Source organism: Oncorhynchus gorbuscha, linkage group LG02 (genome assembly GCF_021184085.1).
Source record: "Oncorhynchus gorbuscha isolate QuinsamMale2020 ecotype Even-year linkage group LG02, OgorEven_v1.0, whole genome shotgun sequence".
Taxonomy (NCBI): Eukaryota; Metazoa; Chordata; class Actinopteri; order Salmoniformes; family Salmonidae; genus Oncorhynchus; species Oncorhynchus gorbuscha.
Genome location: NC_060174.1, coordinates 75,521,072 through 75,531,545, shown reverse-complemented (window position 1 = coordinate 75,531,545; position 10,474 = coordinate 75,521,072). Strand labels below are relative to the sequence as shown.

Sequence of the window (10,474 nt, the reverse complement as noted above, 5' to 3'; positions counted from 1 at the left end):
GGACAGCCTTTGTGATATACCGATGTTCTGTGGGGCTGAAACATTAAACAAGCCCATTTTACTGTTAGAACTTCGTCGTAACACTACACTTGACTGATAATGAATTTAGATTGGACAATAAAAAGTTAATGACAACTGTTGACCCTCTCCATTCACCAACCTTTCTGTCTCAGTTGACTATTCCCCCATCTCACAATGACATTACATGTCCTCAATATCAGACTGGTCCCTCCCTTCCTCTCAACCAACAGTATGACTACTAGTTAGGCAGTATCAAGAGGAATCTGCACTTCCACTGGAAATACATACAGCTCCACCATCACGCTCATGCGTCACACCCACAAAGACAGTAGACACCCACATTTATAGCTTTGCTCTCTGTTCCGTAAATTAGAATACATTGTGCTTAGATTAATTCATATACCAGACCGTAAAGTATGTTATACAAATCTGTTTTATAATGTACATTCACTTAGTTAAATCTCTCAATATAATTTACATATGCTTTAATAAAATAGTCCTTTCAGAATATATTAAAGTTAGTTAATTTCCCACTGCATCTCACCCAGTCCACATATCTGATCACTCAAGAAAAACCTGCATCTTTATCTCCGTTTCAAGCGCCTCGAACATCACATCCCAGGTCACTGGCTTAAGTTTCATTTGAACATATAAAATACTATCAAATTATTCTCAACAAATGTGGAATACTCCTATGGCTTTTAATATGGTATATTGGCCCCCCTCCCACTGTCTAGAGGACTATCACATCAACCTCTGACAAAATGTATCTTTATAGGCATATAATCATTTTCAAAATTCCAAATTGGGTAAGTTTGCTGCCATGAACTGCACATTTGTCCTGTGCCAATATTGTAGTTACATGAATGGGTCATACAATGATATTGTATGCATTTAATACTTGAAATGAAATGTTGATTAAAATTCTATAGAAAATGCCTACAGACTACATGTGTAATATTTCCTCTACACTAATAATATAATAATAATAATAACTCATCCACATGATGGCAACATATCTATAGTCACTGTAACTGCTGAGAGTCTATTACACTTAAAAAGCAGTAGGCAAACAGAGGTTATTACAGAATCAAATCTATAGTCGTTGACAATGTTACAAATGTAAAAGTAGTTGAGTCATATAGGGATGTTCTGGTTTCTATGTAAGTGCACTTCATTGGCACAGGACACCAGTAACAAAGGAGGCAACTATTTATTATTGTAAACTGTCCTTCAGTATAACCTCTTCTTCCTGGAGTTCAGATATAAGAGCGAGTGGAGGGTCATATTCACTACCCCCCTTTAACCCTCATCACCCAGTCTCTTCCCTACTCCAAGGCACTGCTTAAACTGTAAACATGGCAGTTTGGCTTACTAAGATAGGAGGACCATTTACATGAATGTCAGAGCTACTTGTGGAGTATGTAAAAACGTGAGATATCAGTCACAATGTCACACAGCTGATATTCAATAAAGTAGGCTCGGGGGAAACTAATCTAAGAATTGATACTGAATTGTGATACAGGAGGAATTGCTCATATATGTGCATGCAAGCATGCTCAGAGTAAAATATAGACATTTTAACTGTACTAAGTGCTTTCATCCATTTACAATCGATTCTGTTCCGTACTCCATTTTAATATACAGTACCAGTCAAAAGTTTGGACACACCTACTCATTCAAGGGTTTTTATTTTTACTATTTTCTACATTGTAGAATAATAGTGAAGACATAACGATGAAATAACACATGGAATCATATAAACTCAGCAAAAAAATTAAAGGCCCCTTTTCAGGACTGTCTTTCAAAGATAATTCATAAAAATCAAAATAACTTCACAGATCTTCATTGTAGAGTTTAAACACGGTTTACCATGCTTGTTCAATGAACCATAAACAATTAATGAACAGGCACCTGTGGAACTGTCGTTAAGACACTAACAGCTTACAGACGGTACGCAATTAAGGTCACAGTTATGAAAACTCAGGACACTAGAGACCTTTCTACTGATTCTAAAAAAACAAACAAAAGAAAGATGCCCAGGGTCCCTGCTCATCCACGTGAACGTGCCTTAGGCATGCTGCAAGGATGCATGAGGACTGCAGATGTGGTCAGGGCAATAAATTGCAATGTCCATACTGTGTGATGCCGAAGACAGCGCTACAGGGAGACAGGACGGACAGCTGATCGTCCTCGCAGTGCCAGACCACGTGTAACAACACCTGCACAGAATTGGTACAACCGAACATCACACCTGCGGGACAGGTACAGGATGGCATCACAGGTACAGGTACAGGATGGCATCAGGTACAGAGTGCTCAGACTGTCCGCAGTAGGCTGAGAGAGGCTGGACTGAGGGCTTGTAGGCTTGTTGTAAGGCAGGTCCTCGCCAGAAACAAAGTCGCCTAGGGGCAAAAACCCACAGTTGCTGGACCAGACAAGACTGGCAAAAAGTGCTCTTCACAAATGAGTCGCGGTTATGTCTCACCAGGGGTGAAGGTCGGATTCACGTTTATTGTCGAAGGAATGAGCATTACACTGAGGCTTGCACTCTGGAGCAGGATATATTTGGAGGTGGAGGGTTCGTCATGGTCTGGGGCGGTGTGTCAAAGCATCATCGGACCGAGCTCGTTGTCATTGCAGGCAATCTCAACGCTGTGCGTTACAGGGAAGAGATCCTCCTCCATAATGTGGTACCCTTCCTGCAGGCTCATCCTGACATGATCCTCCAGCATGACAATGCCACCAGCCATACTGCTATTTATGTGCGTGAATTCTTGCAAGACAGGAATGTCAGTGGTCTGCCATGGCCAGCGAAGAGCCCGGATCTCAATCCCATTGAGCACGTCTGGGACCTGTTGGATCGGCGGGTGAGGTGCTAGGGCCATTCCCCCCAGAAATGTCCCGGAACTTGCAGGTTCCCGGTGGGGTAACATCTCTCAGCAAGAACTGGCAAATCTGGTGCAGTCCATGAGGAGGACATGCACTGCAGTACTTAATGCAGCTGGTGGCCACACTAGATGGGGCGGCAGGGTAGCCTAGTGGGTAGAGAGTTGGACTAGTAACCAGAAGGTTGCAAGTTCAAACCCCCGGGCAATTTGACCAAAAGGGAGAGTGATGGAGTGCTGCATCAGATGACCTGGCCTCCACAATCATCCAACCTCCACTCATTCGAGATGGTTTGGGATGAGTTGGACCGCAGAGTGAAGGAAAAGCAGCCAACAAGTGCTCAGCATAACTCTTTCAAGACTGTTGGAAAAGCATTCAAGGTAAAGCTGGTCAAGGGAATGCCAAGAGTGTACAAAGCTGTAATCAATGCAAAGGGTGGCTACAAATATATTTGGATTTTTTTTAAACACTATTTTGGTTACTACATGATTCCATATGTATTATTTAATAGTTTGTCTTCACTATTATTCTACAATGTAGAAAATAGTAAAAATAAAGAAAAACCCTTGAATGAGTAGGTGTTAATAATATTTGCTTCTATACTAAATATATTTATAATATATAGAATCCATTTAGAGTAAAGTACATAAAATACCCACAGCTTAAGCATTTCCCCTGATCTCTTAAAGAATCAAAGTAGATTCATAGTATGTTCAGAGAAGTATTGTGAATTTTGGTAGGGAAAACAACAATACCAATAGATTCAACAACTTGTTGCCTTATTTTTGTCTTACTACCAGTTTAGTATGATACATAAAAGTCCCTAATGAGTTTGAGTCCTCTAGTACAGTATTGCAGAGCCAAAGATGCCACAAAACTGGGACTGCTAAAGCATCACTCAGTGAAGTTCAATACTGGCTCAAGAACCACACAGCTATTGCTTGAAACCACAATAATAGTTCAGTACTATCCACTGCAGCCCCATCCCTATAAACGCTCACACACCTTTGCATACAAACACACATACCCAAATCCATACCAATGAACATAATATACATTAAAAACGTCGGTTGCGGACAGAGTAGATCTAGTAAGAGAAAAGGGAACTATATTCAACTGAATAACATCCGCAAGATGAAGAAAACCTCACTTCCATTATAATATTCTTACAACTACATCTCTCCCTCTATGTCCTCTTTATTACTGTGACGTCAAAGCCTTCATACTTCATCACCCCTCGACCCCCACATCTTAACAAGTCACCTCACTCCCCTCCACTGGCATATTTTACACACAACAAATTAACTGAACTCCCTTCTCCGAACAAGAACTGCACTAGAACAGCATATATATTGCAATATAACGGCAATATAACAGTAGAGATAAAAGTAAGAATACCAGTTAGGCTAATACCAAATACAGAAACCGTACAGATATCAAATCTTTGTAGCGATATTAGCGATATTGACAAGAAACAAAGGTATAAATATCTAAAGCAAGTTAGAAAGCCTCCTAAACGGTGAGGAAGTCCCATCCCCGAGATGTAGCAAGGGTATAATAAAAGGAATAGAAGGTGTATAGCTAGAGCACAGCAGTGTGTTCTCTTTAACTTCTCTGGATTTACTAAGGAATAGAACAATAGTATGTTCACATCCTAGATAGTCCATCTTCCTAGGAGTTTAAAAAAAAACCTACATCCCAAAAAACATCAAAATAACAAACATTAAATCAAGTTTTAATCAAACGACACTTCTTATTTTTAAACAATGAGTTGAATAATGATGTCATAGGGAATCAGAAGCTTAGCATAGTGAGTGAGCTTCTATGGTGAAGTGTTGCAACAATACTTCAAACCTCTAGGGTGTGCCAGTACAGTATATATCAGGTCCATGGTAACGCCCCAAATGGAGGTGTAATATACAGGTCTGCCAGTGACTTCAATCTACCCATGTTCTCTTCCATGTGAACATGTTAGATACTGGCTATTTACAATTCAATCTTGACTTCTATATTGGTTCAATCTTGCCTTCTTCCAAATGTATTTCACCAGTAAGGAATGTTTTTAACATAAGAAGGAACTAACTACAGTAGTTACGACTAAACACAGGTCCACCAAGTGACTGAGGTACAATAATACAGGACAGGTTTATATACACAGTAGAGTAGAGATGATATTACATGAGAATCCTGTGGTGATGTCTCATAGTTAGCTACCATTTCAGAGGGAGCTCAGTCAGTTTAGGGGAGTCAGCAGGTGGCAGGTGAGAGGCTTTGTTGTGAAGACTTTAGGCTGGAATGGATTTAGAGTAGGCTTGTGTGAGCTGTATGTGTGTGATGTGTTTGTGTTGAGTCTGACTGTGTGGTTTGTCCTCGTATGGGGGGGGGGGGGTTGAGTGTCTTTCGCTTGGCCTGGTGGTTTCCATACACTGACTGACTACGGGACATAGTTGTATGGGACAATGTTGTTTCACCAGTTCATGATGCAGTTCCTGTTCAGGGTCATGAAGTAGACCTGGCTGCTGCCCCCGGAGCGCACCGAAGCAAAGAACACCTGAGATGCAAAACAGAAGATTACAACCACACACATATACATCGGGTACATTTCTGAATCCATGTGTGCGCGTACCTGTTTGTGTGAGTGTGTGACCCACCTTGTCATTCCTCTCACAGAGGAACTTGAGCCTCTGGGCTCTCTTGTGCATGAAGACTCCGTCCAAGTGGCCCGTCTCTACAGCACGGATCTCTATGGCCTTCTCTCCCCAGCCCATGATCTGGTTAGAGCAGATATGGGCTGAACAGAGAGAAAGAGAGGGAGATAACTCAGAACACAGCAACTTTAAGAGGAAGTGTAGTGTGTATGTGTTTGTACACATGTGCCATACCAACGGAGGTGGGCATCTCGCCCCACTGAAGCACCACATCTTTGATGATGCGTCCGTAGGTGTTTACATAGACGCCCTCGTCCTCGTAGCACAGCAGCATCTCCATGCCGTCCGAGCTGGGCAGGAACACGATGGCATGGGGCATGATCTGGCACTGGATCTGGACAAACAGAGTGAAGGAGTATAATATTTTTTGACCTAACAGTTAAATGAACTGATTCTCGTTCTGAATAAGAGTCTATGAAGCAGTGTTGTAGTCGAGTCACTAGTCCCTACAGCTAATTCCAAATCACCAATAGTCGAGTCACCAGTCCCTACGGCTAAGTCCAAATCACCAATAGTCGAGTCACAAGTCCCCTACGGCTAAGTCCAAATCACCATTAGCCGAGTCACCAGTCCCTACGGCTAAGTCCAAATCACCAATAGCCGAGTCACCAGTCCCTACGGCTAAGTCCAAGTCACAAGTCCCCTACGGCTAAGTCCAAATCACCAATAGCCGAGTCACCAGTCCCTACGGCTAAGTCCAAATCACCAATAGTCGAGTCACAAGTCCCCTACGGCTAAGTCCAAATCACCAATAGCCGAGTCACCAGTCCCTACGGCTAAGTCCAAATCACCAATAGCCGAGTCACCAGTCCCTACAGCTAAGTCCAAATCACCAATAGCCGAGTCACCAGTCCCTACGGCTGAAGTCTGAGTCTCAGTGTTTGAGTCCTGGTCTAAGTGCTCAAGTCTGAATCACTGGGTCTGAGTTTTGAAGTTCGAAGTGGTTCCGATCTTCTCTATCTATCTTTATTATTCTGTTACATATTTGACATTGTGCCACACACTTTTCACCATCTGCATTTCCCTCCTGTTGCCCAATGGTGATAAATGGCTGCAATATGCAATAGACTATGAAACAAATAAGTAATTCATACACAGGCTCACACATTTTATTTTAATGTAATGTTCAATAGTTATGTCAAGTTAGTAATGGATGAATGTTCTCTAGATGGAATTGGCTATTGCTCCTGTCAGATTGACCAGACTATTACTTGCAATAATGGTAACAGGCTCTCAGCTACTTTTTTGTAAATCGCCCACTGATATTTGTGTAGGTTTTTTAATGCGGATTGAAATCTTAAGACTAGTCAGAACCTAGCTATAGGTTGCAGGGGGGAAATTAGAAGGGTAGAGTGAGACGACAAATTCAAAAAGCCTACTTTTCTATGCTCAAGGGGAGAGAGAAATAGCTAGACTGTTTTACTCTTCAACTCAATACTATGGTTTTCAATTTCATAAAGCAGTTGGTGTTTCTTAACCAGGCAAAGCTAAATAGTAGTCTGGTGGTTACGGGGACACAGAGCCTGCCTTGACTGTCTGCCCACACTCATTGCTTGCATCGCAGCAGCTCACCAGCTGATGTAGACTGTGGCGCGTCCTTCCCACTGCTAGAGAACAGAAGCCTTGCTGCTCTGCGCACACAGTTCTGCTAATATTCTGCTTATCCTAGTAGCATACTCAGTCCAAATGAAAATACAAGTCACAAAAAGGCGAGTCAGTCACCAATGGTCGAGTCAGAAGTCATGAAAAATTGGGCTCCAGTACTTCCACACTGCTGTGAAGTGACAAAAATGTATAGCAAGCAAGAAGTGGGTGAAAACTGTGGAGGAGGTTTTTACATCAATACCTGTCAAGTTTGGGCATCTAATCAATAAAACAGGTTATTATTCATGTTCTGTAGCTATTTTAGGTATGAATGTATTCTAATCTAATTTGGAAGAACTTGTGGGGGCTTAAGGATATTCTGCCCCCATAGTTTCTGTCTGGCCCTGTTTATGGTCCTTCTGTAGCTCAGTTGGTAGAGCATGGCGCTTGTAACGCCAGGGTAGTGGGTTCGATCCCCGGGACCACCCATACATAGAATGTATGCACACATGACTGTAAGTCGCTTTGGATAAAAGCGTCTGCTAAATTGCATATATATACATATATATATATTATCCGTGTGTGGTGTCACTAGAAACTTATCCACTTACATGCACTGGGATGTAGATGTCATAGTTGTTCCCAGAGTCAACGTCGATGGCGTGGAAGCCAGCAATGGAGCCATAGATGACTTTCAACCTCTGACCTTCCTCCACTGTGAGGTCTACCAACTGGGGCCTGTGGGGCAGGTCACCAAAGGACTAGAGGAGAGTAGAGGGAGAGAGAGAGAGATGGGAGATGGAAAGCGAGAGGAGAAAGAGGGAGAACATAAGGGGGTTTGAATGTTGTTCTGGTTGACTGGCTGAGGGGAAATAGAACACCTGGCACTCAGAACAATAAGGCAGGAAAAGTGAGACCTACCTTGAAGGCCATGAATTTGTGATAAGGCTTGGGTGCCCAGGCATATACCTCCACCGCATTCTTCATAGCTATCACCAAGAACTTGATCCTCTCATATTTCACTAGACACAAACAACAAAGCGGGATTAGAGCCTTTATATATTACCACAATTAAACACTACCAAAAAGGCAAAAAAACATTTGTGTAAATATACATGGTTGGAAAATGCATTGATAATAGATACACATCACGGTTACTCAGTCTCCTCCCTTCCTTTACTCACCCACTTTGTAGTGGACACATCCCTCCATCTCCCCTACAGTGGTCCAGCCCTGCTTCTTCTCCACCTCCGGGTCATTGTGGAGGATCTTGTTCCTCAGCCAGGCCAGGTAGTACACACGCACCTTGTTCTTCTTACCTGAGACACACACACACACACACACACACACACACACACACACACACACACACACACACACACACACACACACACACACACACACACACACACACACACACACACACACACACACACACACACACACACACACACACACACACACACACACACACACACACACAGACACAGAGGAAGAGGTTATATAGTGGATAAGAAAAGGGGCTGAGTAGCAACAGATGGAGTTTGTGATGCACAGGTCCTTGTCAAATCAAATCTAATTTTATTGGTCACATACACATACTTAGCAGATGTTATTGCGGGTGTCGTGAAACAGCTCTAACAGTGCAGTAATATCTAACAATTCACAACAATACACACACATCTAAATGTAAAATAATGGAATTAAGAAATATATAAATATTAGGACGAGCAATGTCAGTGGCATTGACTAAAATACAGTATATACATATGAGACGAATAAAGCAGTATGTAAACATTATTCAAGTGACCAGTGTTTCATTATTGAAGTGACCAGTGTTCCATTATTGAAGTGACCAGTGATTCCATGTTTATATACATAGGGCAGCAGCCTCTAAGGAGCAGGGTTGAGTAACCGTGTGGTAGTGATGACTATTTAACAGTCTGATGGCCTTGAGATTGAAAAACAGCTTCTGTCTCTCAGTCCCAGCTTTGTGCACCTGTACTGACCTCGCCTTCTGGATGATAGCGGGGTGAACAGGCCGTGGCTCGGGTGGTTGATGTCCTTGATGATCTTTTTGGCCTTCCTGTGACATCGGGTGCTGTAGGTGTCCTGGAGGGCAGGTAGTTGCCCCCTGTGATGCGTTGTGCAGACTGCACCACCCTCTGGAGAGCCCTGCGGTTGTGGGTGGTGCAGTTTCCATACCAAGTGATGATACAGCCCGATAGGACGATCTCAATGGTGCATCTCTAAAAGTTTGTGAGGGTCTTAGGAGCCAAGCTAAATTCATTCAGCCTCCTCTGAGGTTGTAGAGGCACCGTTGCGCCACACAAGTCTGTGTGGGTGGACCATTTCAGATCGTCAGTGACGTGTACGCCAAAGAACTTGAAGCTTTCCACCTTCTCCACTGCGGTCCTGACGATGTGGAGAGGGGGGTGCTCCCTCTGCTGTTTCCTGAAATCCATGATCAGCTCCTTCACTTTGTTGACATTGATGGAGAGGTTATTTTCCTGGCACCACTCTGCCAGGGCATCTCCTCCCTGTAGACGGTCTCGTCATGGTTGGTAATCAGGCCTACTATGGTTGTGTCGTCTGCAAACTTGATGATTGAGTTAGAGGCGTGCATGGCCACGCAGTCATGGGTGAACAGGGAGTACAGGAGGGGGCCCGTGTTGAGGATCAGTGAAGTGGAGGTGTTGTTTCCTACCTTCACCATCTGGGGATGGCCCGTCAGGAAGTCCAAGACCCAGTTGCACAGGGAGGGGTTGAGACCCAGGGCCTCTAGCTTAATGATGAGCTTAAGCAAATTGAAGTAGGTCTATGGTGTCAGGTAAGGTGGAGGTGATATGATTCTTAACTAGCCACGGGTCTATTCAGTTGAAATGAAACGTTCAGAACTTTGCAGATAAAAACGCCAAATGTAGAGCTAACAGATTCTATCTGAAGATTTTGTGACAATCCTGAACGGACCCCAGGTGAGCGCAGAGTGTTGTTCAAGTGCTGAGCAGTACTAATCACCTGATATGGTGATGAGCAGGTTCAGTCCCTCCAGGACATCCATTTGTTGAAACCTGCGGGAATTGATGAGGGGGTAGACCTTCCCCTGACCACTACGGTCCAGCAGCTTCAGACCGTTCTCAGTCCCCACCAGCAGGTTCACACCTGGGAATCACACACAGATACAAATATTCTCAAAATGCAAACAATCAGGACCTACAGGAAATATGTAAAAGATGCTCATGGTGGATGGAATAACACGATTACAGTGTTGG

At 43.3% G+C, this 10,474-nt stretch overlaps 1 pseudogene; it reads right to left on the bottom strand.

Moving 5' to 3' along the window:
* Window positions 1-3,416: 3,416 nt before the first annotated feature.
* The window catches only part of LOC124009823, a 52,671-nt pseudogene continuing 45,613 nt past the window's right edge, over window positions 3,417-10,474 (bottom strand).